This window comes from Colius striatus, chromosome 2 (assembly GCF_028858725.1).
Source record: "Colius striatus isolate bColStr4 chromosome 2, bColStr4.1.hap1, whole genome shotgun sequence".
Lineage (NCBI taxonomy): Eukaryota > Metazoa > Chordata > Aves > Coliiformes > Coliidae > Colius > Colius striatus.
This window is the reverse complement of record NC_084760.1, coordinates 39,635,487-39,648,209: the sequence shown is the minus strand read 5'-3', so window position 1 is coordinate 39,648,209 and position 12,723 is coordinate 39,635,487. Positions and strand designations below refer to the sequence as shown.

General features: G+C 40.8%; 1 protein-coding gene across 1 annotated transcript in view; it reads right to left on the bottom strand.

Annotated features, from left to right (window-relative positions):
- Positions 1-12,723, bottom strand: part of KLHL29 (kelch like family member 29) — a 411,312-nt gene that overhangs the window by 146,221 nt on the left and 252,368 nt on the right. The window lies entirely within an intron of this gene.

Genomic DNA, 12,723 nt, shown 5'->3' with positions numbered 1-12,723 from the left:
TAAAAAAAAGCAGCACAACAGTCATTGGCCGCTGAAGTAAGTTGGCAGTTCTTCAGAGATGTTAAAATAACTGCAAAGCAAGTGAAAGATCGAGGCTGAGTAATCATCAAAGAGGATATGATCTGAAAGAGATTTCTTGACAAAGAAACTATCACTTGTTTATAAAAGCTAAGCCAGGCCCTCTCCCCCCCACCCCCCGCAGTTTTAGGGGAACTTCCCAAACTCTCCCGTTGCTGAGAAAAGGCCTGTAGAAAACAAGGGTGCTCCAACAGGTCTCGTTTATTTAACTCTGCAGCTATTTCATTGCTGGAAGATTAAACGTTTTTTTGTTTTGGTTTTACTGGTGTCAGAACCTCTAAACCAAGAAAACGGAACCAGCTGCCTATTGCTGAATGAGTATTGAGGACTGAAGCCATAAAGAACAGGAGACCAGTCTGAGCAATCGCTTGTTTGCCCTACATCTGGGAAGTAATTTAGCTCTGAGACGGGGGTACAGCGGATCCATAAATGCGCTCGGGCATATAGTACCAATGAAATCTCTGTCAACACCAGCAGTGTTTTCCCCCACCACTGGTACCTCAATTACCCCATGAAAAGAAGTCATAAGCAGACCCATTTATGCCCTCTGCAAATACATGTACACCTTTCCCATGCCCATCAGTCATTCCTCATGTCTTTGCATCCATTGCAGTTGACTGCTTCCTCCCGCCCTCCCTTCTCCCCCACTAACAACCCCCCTAGCTCTTCTGCCCTGCTCCAATGTTCCTTCATTCATCCAAATGCCTCCAATATCTCCACTTCTCTACTTCCTCCTTGGGCTCTGGGACTCAGGAGTCCCTTGACTATCCTTGGAAGGCAGGAGTTCTGTCATGCTGCTTTCTTTGCACCCAGAGGCCACAATGGGAATATTTTTAGCATGAGAATTGCTATACTTCATCAAATGCACATATTCACCAGGAAATGTGATACTTAATGGCTTTTTTTTCCTAAATAATCTTAAAGTTCAAATTTTCAATTTTGTCCCTTTTTTTTTTTTTTAACAAATGCATCAATGTATTCTTTTTCATGGTTTTTGAGGCCTTTTGTTAATTGGTTGGGGTTTTTTGTTGGTTTTGTTTTGTTGTTGTTTATTTTGTTTGTTGGCTTTTAATTTAACTTCTCCAGATTTTTTTCTACTCTACTGGCACCAAGGACACCGAGATCCAGGTTTTAGATTCAGATTTCCTTTTCCCTTCACCATTTCAACTACTTCTACAACTTTTGCAATTGAAATAAAAATGAGTCAGGAAAGCCAAGAAGAGAGGACATACAGTCAAGCAAGAGCTTTAAGATTCATTCTGTTGTATTCATGGAAAAGAAAGGGCGGTGCGGGGAGGGAAGAAATAAATCTCAGTTTTGAAATGCTTTCTATTTATAAATTGTTGTGAGAAAAGGCTTAATCTGAATACCTTTAGGTTTTACATTGTACAAGGTCTTTGACACAGGAGGATACAGCGCTGTTGGTGGTTTACCAGTTCACGTTAGCAGTATCCCTTTGGATCTAGCTAAACTGTTTAACAGTGGCCAAAGCACTCTGCAGTAGAAAAAGAAAGAAGAAACAAAAAAGCACCACAGGCATTCTCTGCCTAGATATCAGCTAAGATACGTCCCCCAGAAACACTATTATTTATCCCAAAACAAAGCTTTAAAAAACAGTAGAGAGAGAGAGAGAACTAGGCATTTTTGTGAATCATCAAAGACAGACAGGAAGATTCACAACTCAAATCATGCCCTGCATATTCCACATGTGGCATTTGTGTGTTGCGTTTCTTTGTTGTATGAACTGGGTCTTGTAAGTGGGTTTGAAATACATACTTCTCATCATTTTGTGGCATTGTCAAGATGTGCAGCATCTTGTGTAACTTCGTTATATACCCAAGTTGCTTTAAAACAGTAGTGATCTAAAATAAGAAAAAAATATTCCTGTACTTTAAATAATACAGAACCACATACATCCGGTAATTTTAAAAGAACCCATATGTTTTGTGCAGAATGAGTAAGAAAGAGAGTATATACACAGCTCTCCTAAATCCCACAAAAATCCAGTTGCCTATTTTGCAATGAAATATTGCTTTCCAAAAAAATAGAGCATCAGATCAGATACATTTGGAATTGGTGGAGTTAGCTCCCAAATCTACACCTAAATTCCAAAATTTCATTACTTGAGCACTTATAAAGAGGAAGAAGATTTTTACAGGATTCCTGTAAAAAAAATGCTATTTCCCCCCCCCCCAATTAGTACACTCATGACCCCTGCTTCTCACAGGCCTGGTGCCTTTAAATGCCTACAAGTCCAGCACATTGCTTTCAAACTCTACTCCTCAACTTCCATTTATTTGATCAGAAAGAGTGAGAGATTAGTTGGTATGAAATCACAGTACGTCTTTCCAAAAAACAGTTTGGACAATAATGGTGGTGGAAACAGAAAAATAGCTTAGTGTGAACTTCCCCCTCCCGCCCCCCCCCCCCCCAAATATCTATTCTTCTGGTCTCTGATCTAATTTCTGGATTATTTTTCTCAATACATGAAGGGTTACATTACAAGTGTTACATGTCTGTGATCCGATTGCAGTAATTACTGATTTGTGTATCTGGAAAACAAAATTATTTCCATCGTGATCAAACAAAGGAACTTTCTGTCCATGTGCTCAGGCACATGACAGCACTCTATTTGATGCTTTTAATGTGCAACACAAATGACCAAAAAATGGCCTGTATTATGCTAGTTGTGCAGGGGGAAGAGATGTGTTCCATTAGTGATCCGCAGACTTCACAGAAACTAATTGTACCATGTTACACTTTTATCTTCAGCTTTCATGTCAGGTGCTTGTTTGAATAAAACACGAAACACATGAAAAAAGAAAATGCATTACAAAATCTACTGGGTATCAATTTTAAAATACTGCCAAACGTATATTTACATGAAAAGACAGGAAGGTTTCTAAAAGGTCTTTTGAAGCCTGGCTAGTCAACAGCAGTATTGGCTATTTAATTGCCTGAAATTCATGGCAGACTACAAGGACTACTAAAGAAATCCCCAGCATTTTTGTAGCACCTCTGAAATGTTCAATCTGGGCCCTCTGTCATGGATAGACATGGATCCTCAAATCTGAGGATCTTTTTCCTCTTTTGTTCAAAATAACCATCAAGAACAAATAAAATTTAAAGTTTAAGCTTGCATTTCACCTCATGCCCACCACTTGGATTTCCAGCAGTGAGCAATTTCCCAGTTTTAAGGAAATTAACTATAATACAGATGTACAGGCAGAATGGAGCAAGATGGAACAATTTCAGAATTACATGAGACTAACACAGACAAGTTGCCAGGTTGTTGATTTTTTTGTAGCTCCAACAGTCATAAACCATGGCCCATAGGCAACAGTAATTGGTGTACAGCTGGTCCACTGAACCTTATTAAATTAAAACATTAAAAATCTTCAGATTCATGTGGCTTTTCAGAATATCCACAAGAAAGTTTGTGAGTTCACAGCAATCAGCTGCTGCTAAAGATTGGGAATTAGCAACTCAGTCTATACTGCGTCAGTTTACGTGGTTACTGTTCGGTGTTCTGAAGGCACAGCTACAATTAAGTCTGACTGTAAGGCCAAAGTTTTAGAAATCTTTGATGGAAAAAGACCTAAGCTATTAGTAAGACCTTTTTGGCATCAACAGAAACATGAAACCTAATACACTACTAGCTTTACAGAATATGTCAGTGGAGTTAAAAAAAAACCCAACAAAAAAACCAACCCAACAACAACAAAAATTCAGCACCAAAAATTCCAATACAATTTTCCCCAGGCCTAACACCACCAATCACTTCCTGGGAGGTCCTTATAAACACATTTCAGTGACTTCCCCAAAGGCTTGTAAAACTGCTGACATACATCCAGCTACAGCTCAGAGCGCTAAGACCTATTCAAACAGTTTCATGAGCAAAAAAGAACTAATCTGGATAGAGGGATCCTATTTGTGGCTCCCAGTGACCAAAATTATTTTACTAAGGCCTTCATTTAAAGTGATGGATGAGAGGTAGCGATTCCCTGTTCCAATTATCCAAAAGAGATTGGGAATGGCAGCTTAATACTAAGATAATGTACCCAATATGCAACCCACTCTATTTTCTCTCCCCATTGAAAATAAAAAGGCTAAGCACACGCATGCATAGAAGCAAACATTCCCTCCCATGGATTCAGGTTTTATGGCCTGTCATGGGTAAAAGCAACTTCAATTTAATGAGGGAATTCCTTCTAAAGCTGTTAGCTATGCCTCACTCTAACAAGTAATGACTGCTGGACCTGGCTGGGTTTTAAGCCTGAACGTGTCTGGTGCTCTAAAAAGCTTAGCGGTCTCTGCACCAAAGAGTTTATGGTCTAATTTGTATTTCATGCTGTTAAATATTGTATGAAACAGGTATTATTTGTCTGCATGAGGCATGCATGTAAAATTTGAACCACATAACCATAGATCTTCATCTGGAGTAAATTCCTACACTGAGTTGGACAGGATCCCAAGCATATTTCTGAGTCTAGTTCGTGGCCAAAGAAGCACTTAAGGATGGATACAGAGCTTTTAAAGATGCAGTGATGACAGCAATATCTCCCCAGCACTTGCTGTTGGGCTGGGCTACAGAAATGAAATTGTTGTTTTAGGAGATGGACGTACTGTAATATATTATAAACCTACGAGATATGGACAGGCCGGTGTGCAAGAGGAACAGAACAAGCTGTCCTGTAGTAAAACCTCATTCAAGAACTTGCTCATGAGTGGAGAGAAGAACTCATCTACCTTACAGTTCCCATCACCAGGCAATTCTGCGATGACACAGCGTTGTTTTTCTCTTTCCAAAGCTAATGTGGGAGCAGTGAGAAAGAGAATAATACAGTTAACTCATAGGAAAAATGTTGCTAACCTGCATAAAAGACAAAAGAAGTCTTAGTTCCCTCTCGAGTGGAGAGAATAATTCAATACTGGCATCTTAACACCATTCAGCAACGAGCCACCAGCCAGCGTGAGCTCTGGAGCAATAAAGTGTAGCCTCCAGGCGAAACACATGGCTTAGCAGCGGGGTATAGTCTGCATTCATTTCTGTTTTTCAGAGGATTTAAAGACATGCCCCACCTTGAGGTTAATGACATGGGCTTGGAGAAACCCACGAGCACAGTGGAGCCCAGACAGGCACAGTGCAACCGTCTTTACCCAGTCCTGATCCCAACTCCACGCGTGGCGGAGCTTCTCACCAACCAGCCAGTGAGCTGCTAAGACAGCAGATGTATTAGCATGTCCAACTTCCTGTCCCCAACAACATCAACCTCGTCTTTCCTGGACTGAGCCTCTTTGTCATCTCATTTGCATTTGTGCCCCAGTTACCCTCTTAATTAACAGTCAAATTCCCAAGCTCTGACAAAACAACAGCTTCCAACTCCATACTGGGAATGGGCCAACTGCTACTGTCTCACTAATCCTTTCTCAGGCTTACTATCTACATTGGCTGGAGGTTTTGGGAGGCAAGAGGAAGAATGAGGTTATGGAAAGCGAGGGAAAAAGATGAGATAGAAGCAGCTGGTAAACTGACCATAAGTGGTATCTCTCTAGTGGCTGCAGTGCCCAGGACAACCACCACTTTCACGCCAGTGTTCCAGTCAGGTGCTCAGCATTAGCTGGGAATGAATGAGGGACCATGAAATGATAAGAAGCGCTTCATAAATGGCACTTTGTAGTCTGTCTTGGCAAATTTCACCAGCAGAGGCTCAGGTACTCACCCAGCTGCCTTCGTTTCTCAGCGAGAACATCAGGGAACGGAGCTGAGGTATCGAACCAAGGTCCCGGCCGCGACACTTGCTGCTCCAGGACACCAGGGACATCAGCGCACGACACTGGGTTCGAGCACAGAAGCCCCACTTTAGCCTGAGCAGAACCTCCTCTGCTAACACGGTCGGCATGCAGATCAATCCCAAATCAGAGTAAAGCTACGAATGTAAAATCATCTCACAACGGAGGAGAAAACGCTCAATATCAGGAAAAACGCGTTGGCGTGTGCCACAGAGAACATGCACTACGGTATGCAGAAGGACTCTCAGAGGGCCTGCAGGCATCCCATGGTAGAGACAGATAAATCCAGTTCATCATAAGTGCTTTTTGTCAGAGGGCAAAAGGAAATAATGGAACAAGTGCTTGTAAGACCAGAATCCCAAGGGCGTACAAAGGATGTAACCCTTGTGTACTGGTAATGCTTCCCAAGAGTGACCTAGTGGCAGACTGCTTGAAAATGAAACATTTATCTTGAATCTAAATGCTGGCCATTGATAGGTTGAGAAGTCACTCCATATGGCATTTTTTGTCCCAATTTTCACATGTGTTTCTTTTAATTATCCAAACAAGGCCTCAATTTTCTTTCTGGATCAGGGCCTAAATCTTTAGAAATAAAGAGAGGAACACATATAAAGTAAAAGCTGTGTCATTTCAGGCTCCAATCCCAGTATTAAGTTAGTTCTGTAAAAGTTCCCTTTTGTGGTATTGGATGCCGACATTTTACATTCAAGCCCTCTGAATTCAGGTTTCAATTGTAGTATACTCTCAGTGGCAGGAAAGTGCATGTTCTCTGCCTACACAGCAGGCACATAAAAAAGAAAAAAACCAGGAAAACCAAGATAAGCCTGTGACTGTTGAACAGTGCTGCAATGGTTTTACTGATTTATTAACTTGGCTTGATCAATAAGGCTGTCATCAAGGGTACGTTTTATTTGCACATAAATTTCACTTTCTAACAAGCAAATTTGTATGCTCACTTTAGTTGCCATAATCTGATACATGTCTCAGGAAGCTTTCTTTAAGGGAGAACAGAGAATTCTTTTTCTAAAAAAAGGATCAAAGTATACTTGGTCAACTCTCAAACAAAAGGACAGTCAGTACTGTAGAAACAGCGTGCTTACCTTTCACAGCAGAGAAAAATAAGCCTATAGGTCCAGATTTATCACTGCTTTAAGTTTGTCAACATCAATTGAGCTTTTAAATTTTCTCTGAATTTGGCTCACAGCAATTCAAAAATTTCATCTTTCTTTGAGAGCCTTCCTTCAATAAGATGTTAATTCAATGCATAATTTAAACTCTACTATCCTTTAACTCGGGGTTTGTAAATAACAAAAAAAGAACTAAAAATCCTTTTACATTTATAAAGCCGGCCCCCTTTTCTACTGTGAAGCAACAAAGAGCTTTCAATCAAGACTTTATTTATTCTTTAAATCTGAAAGCAAAAGCCGTATAAAAGATGAGAAAAAACTGATTTACAAGATAAAACAATTAGCTCTGGGATATGTACATTAAGACTAATAAATTTCACATCATATTTTAAAGGAGTGGAGGAGGAATCCCAGATATATTAGACTTTATTCAAATGCTACTGAAATGTTCAATTAAGAGTAGCTTATGAAGGTAAGTTATGCAGTTGCTAAAATTAAGATGTGAAAAACAGGATTAGAGCACTGCATCTCTCAAATGGGCTGTACACTTTAATAATCCACCCTTTTTCCTACACACAAGATAAAATCTGGCTATTCTTGTAATTGCTCCAGTCTTGTTAAAAATTTGGGTTGTGCAGCAGAAATGCGAATGTATTTCACAGTAAAAAATACCAAAATAATATACTGTGTTCCCTTTTTAATCCAAAGTCATGTATCTCAATGGTTCTTATTAAAATCTTTTTCTTTTTTTTTTTCTGTGCTGACAGATGAAAGTGCATTTTAAGACTCAAACAAGTCTGTGCAAAAACAGCTCGAACTCATCAATCTCCCAGTTGGTTCTTAAAAAAAGTTAAACATTCACCAAGCTGTTCCGACCAGACGTGACTGGCAGATCGTTTTTGGGAATAAGGTCTCAAGATGCAACCCTGTTTCCATTCAGATTCATAGCTTTAACAACACAAGTTCAGTGCAGGATCAGGCAGTTGGGCGGTCATTTAATTTGATTTATAATAGAGTGCTAATATATGTTTTTTTCTGGAAACACAGTCACTGTTTTCTCCATTTCTTTTTTCTCTGTAGATTTTACATCAAAGCATTCCTGCTCATTTTCTTTCCGTATCTCCAAGCTGCCTGGCTCTCCTGTTTCCCTTTGGCAGAACTGACTCTTGGACTAGCATGAACACTTCAGCTGCCTCAACCATCATCTTTTTAAAAGACTTATGGCAAACACATCACATACCAAGCGATAAATCTAGCAAATGGCTATTAGATATACTTTGCTGTCCACAACCACACCATTTAAAGTAAACCAGATAATGGCATAGCTGTGGCTAGCATTACTAGTGTGTCTGCCAAAATTGCACTACATGGGCACCCATTTAATCCAGGCACTTCACTCTCATTTTTGGGATATAAATCAGATGATCCTTCAACATGACTCTGTGTGATGCTAAATAGCCCTTTGTCATCCAAGGATAAATGGGTAATGTTAAGAATAATCATAGAATCATAGAATGGTAGGGGTTGGAAGGGACCTTTAGAGATCATCTAGTCCAACCCTCTGCTCAAGCAGGTCCACCTAGATCAGGTAACACAGGAACCAGTCCAGGTGGGTTTTGAAAAATTCCAGAGAAGGAGACTCCACCTGGATCCCTGGGCAGCCTGTGCCAGGGCTCCATCATCCTCACAGTAAAATTGTTTAAGTGGAACTTTTTGTGTTCCAGCTTTTGTCCATTATCCCTTGTCCTGTCACTGGACACTACAGAAAAAAGTATTGTCCAATCCTCTTGATATACACCTTTCAAATACTTGTAAGTATTAATGAGGCCCCCGCCTCAGTCTCCTCCAGGCTGAACAGTCCCAAATCCTGCAGCCTTTCCTAATAAAGAAGATGCTCCGGTCCCCTGATCATCTTGGTAGCCCTGTGCTAGACTCTCTCCCTGTCCCTCTTGAGCTGGGGAGCCCAGAACTGGACACAGGACTCCACATGAGGCCTCACCAGAGCTGAGTAGAGAGGGAGGAGAACCTCCCTCAACCTGCCGGACATACTCTTCTTGATTCCTCCCAGAACGCCATTGGCCTTCTTGGCCACAAGGGCACATTGCTGGCTCATGTTTCATTTATTATCAACCAGAACTCCCAAGTCTCTCTCTGCAGAGCTGCTCTCCGGCAGGTCAATCCCCAGCTGTTTGCGGGATAACTGAACAGCTGCTCAGTAACGGCTGAAGTGCTGTTACTTCCCAAGTGCAGGACTCTGCATTTGTCCCGTTGAACCTCATGAGGTTCCTCGCTGCCCAACTCTCAAGCCAGTCAAGATCCCGCTGAATGGCAGCACAGCCTTCTGGGGAATCAGCCAGTCCTCCCACTCTGGTGTCACCAGGGAATTTGCCGAAGGTACACTCTGTCCCCTCATCCAGATTATTGATGCAGATGTTGATGAAAACTGGCCCCAGAACCAATCCCTGTGGAACTCCACTGGCCACAGGCCTCCAACTTGACTCAGCTCCACTGATCACCACCCTCTGGGCTCTGTCATTCAGCCAGCTCTCGATCCACCTCAACATCCACTCATCCAACTCACACTGTCTGAGCTTTCTGATGAGGATGTTGTGGGAGACGATATCAAAAGCCTTGCTGAAGTAAAGGCAGATGACATCTGGTGCTCTCCCGTCATCTAGCCAGCCAGTTAGCTGGCTTCATTTGCCTTTCATTCCAACAGCAAATTGCTTTTCAGCCCTTAGCTTTTTATTCCTTTAAGATTAAATTCTTCTAGGTGTTCAGTTTAGGCCATTGGACATATTAAGAAGAGGAAACACAGTGAGGAGGAGGAGTTTGGCCAAAGACTTTGTGCTTTTGAAAATACTCTGTTATGTGTCTTTTAAATAAAATTCATACTACTAAAACCATGAAATCTCCCAATCTCTTTTCTCCTGCAAAGTTAACACAAATTAAACCACCTCTAAAAATAATCTCCCACTCAAGTAACATCAAAGTGACAGAGAGAGAGGTTATTGTGAATCCTGAATAAGGCAGGTTAGTTCTGTAACCCATACAGGGAAGGACAAGCTAAAATTAAATGACCTTTGGTAGGGATACCTCACCTATAACAGCAACTCATGATCTGATCTTTCTAATTCTCCTCCTCCGCTGTTGCAGGTCATGGTCCATCAGAAGCGACTATTTCTGCTAGGATGGGTGCAGGGCAAACAGTGCCCTTGTGAACCCTCAGGATGAAGTGTCAGGGAAACCAGCCCAGGGTCTTTGAAGATAATATCCCTTAAGAGGCAGCATGTCCCCTTGTGAACTTGCTGTGGCTCTCAGGAGAGGCAAAGGGAGTTTTAGCTATTGTTTGCATATCGTCTCCAGATGACAAACAGAGTCTTTGTTTGCTGTAGTAAGGCCTCAATTAGAATAGAGATCTATAAATATCTAACAGTGCAGATCAAAATGGCCAACGCTGGTCACAAGTATCGATCAGAGTGAGAGAAGAGATAAAACAGGATTAAACTCCTACTTAAGAAAAATTAAAAACGAGCTACTTTCCCTTTTACATGACAGGTGTCAATAGAAATATTTTTTACTACATATCCAAAATGTCCTTTATCACACATCACAGAGTTTTCAGAGCAAGCACTGACTCCACAACAGACTATCTAGACCTTATTGGAACAAAGCACACGGCCTTATCTTTTTTAAATTGATAATTCTGTGCCAAATCCAAACATAGATCACATGCCGATTCCCTTAAAATCACTGAGTCATTTAGTAAGTTGAGTCATTTAGCAAGACTCTCCACTCAACACCTACCTAACATGCCATCTCAGACAGGGTCACAGAGTTCATGGGATTAATATGCTTTAAGAGGAGATACAAAGTTGGATTAGATGATCGTTACAGGTCCCTTCCAGCTGAACTGCTTCTATTCTAAATGAACAACTAAATAAACATATGTATATATGCATATATATACATCTATGTGTACTACTGAAATGTGGACCATTTTAGAATACTCATCTCTTCTAAAGGAAGAACCCAAACTCAGCATACTGAGGAAGAACAGGAGGTAAAAGCTAAGAGACTTGCTGAGGATCTGCTTTCCTAATGCTGCATTTGATTAATTACATGATTTATTTTCAATGGCTGGTTCAATCAATCCTGATCAAATTAACAAAGACAATGATCAGAAATACCAGACTAAACCACAATACAAATGATTTGGTTCCAGGGGATCCAATCAAATGAAACAGGATTAAATTAGCCAGTGATCAGATTAAGCAGAAGTTGCTGTATAAAGTCAGAAACATATCAGTACTTTAGGCCATTTGCTGTGTCTGCAGGTTGCCATTTCCAGCTCTTCCCAGAGCTCCTAATAAACTTTAAATAAAATTGCTTTTTCTAGGTATCACAAGGGTAATGTGGAATTATTATTATTATTACTACTACTATTACTATTGTTGTTGTTACTATTATTTCATGGTACCAAAGTATCTAGGGCTATACCATAGCAGGCACTTTCTAAAGAAAAAATACATCCCCACACACCACCTCCCCCAGTCTGTACCTGAAGGAGCTTACAGTCTATGTGCATGACACAGAGATCAAAAGGTGACAGAACACCAGGATGCAATCAGCAAGACAGAAAAACCCATTTAATTCTACAACGTTAGCAAAGCACGAAGATGAAAAAGCTACTGTTCAACAAGGAGCGCTAATGAAAGTTGCCAGTGATACAACTAAAAATGTAGTTCTTACCTAAAAAAATCAAAGTAAATACAAGTATCACAGGAAAAGTACTTGCATTTGCTGTGTACTGACCTAAACCTTGAGCATCCAACAAGGTTCTACGGCACTGCACAGAGTTGTACCTTCAAATGCCTTCATCTCATGCTGGTTCAGATGGACCCATTAGTAATCAGCTGCAAAGGGACTTTGTGTCCAAAGTCAGGCAAAAGAAAGGTTGGGAACATGAGAAACTAGCTCATTTGGAAGTAAAGAGGAAAATGCAAATGCTGAGAGTTATACAGTTGAACCAGACTCAATTCCTGCCTTTTTTTTTCCCACTAAGAGAGTAATTTACAGGATAAAATTGAGAGATGTGGCAAGGTATTCCCTAAGGACTTTTAAAATAATGCTTTAGAATGCTGGCAGGTAGTCCTGCTTGTGAATCCTGGCCCCAAATGACACAGTAGGATGAGGAAGGATACTGGACTGGTGGACGTATCACTTGCAATTTCTAGGTATACATTGTCCAGTAGTTGTAAGCAGCCACCATATCCATGCTGCGAATGGGTATCTGTCACCTGACAGGATTTAATCACTTGTGATCACCCTAGGACTTTTCACACATGCAGAGAACAGACCAAGCTAAGTCTTTTGGCAATTGTCAGCTAACCTCTGGAACATGGGCTGTTCTTTGTCCCAAATGAACCCACTGGAGACTTCAAACTACTTACTGACAGTCAGCATGCTTGAAGTTCACCAATGGGTTCTGGTTTGTATGGCCATGGCCATGTGTCCTATCCATTCAGTTCACTGTTTGCACCACAGATACTGATGATCGACTGTCCTCGTAAGGCTGAACTTTTGATGAGCTGCTTTACTTACTGAGCTTGAGAAATTATTTTGAGAAACATTCCTCTCTCCCTTCCCACAACTTAAATACAATAGTTTATCTTTGTTTTCAGCTATATTCTAAAGTATCAGCTCTTTCCAGTCAAAAGACATT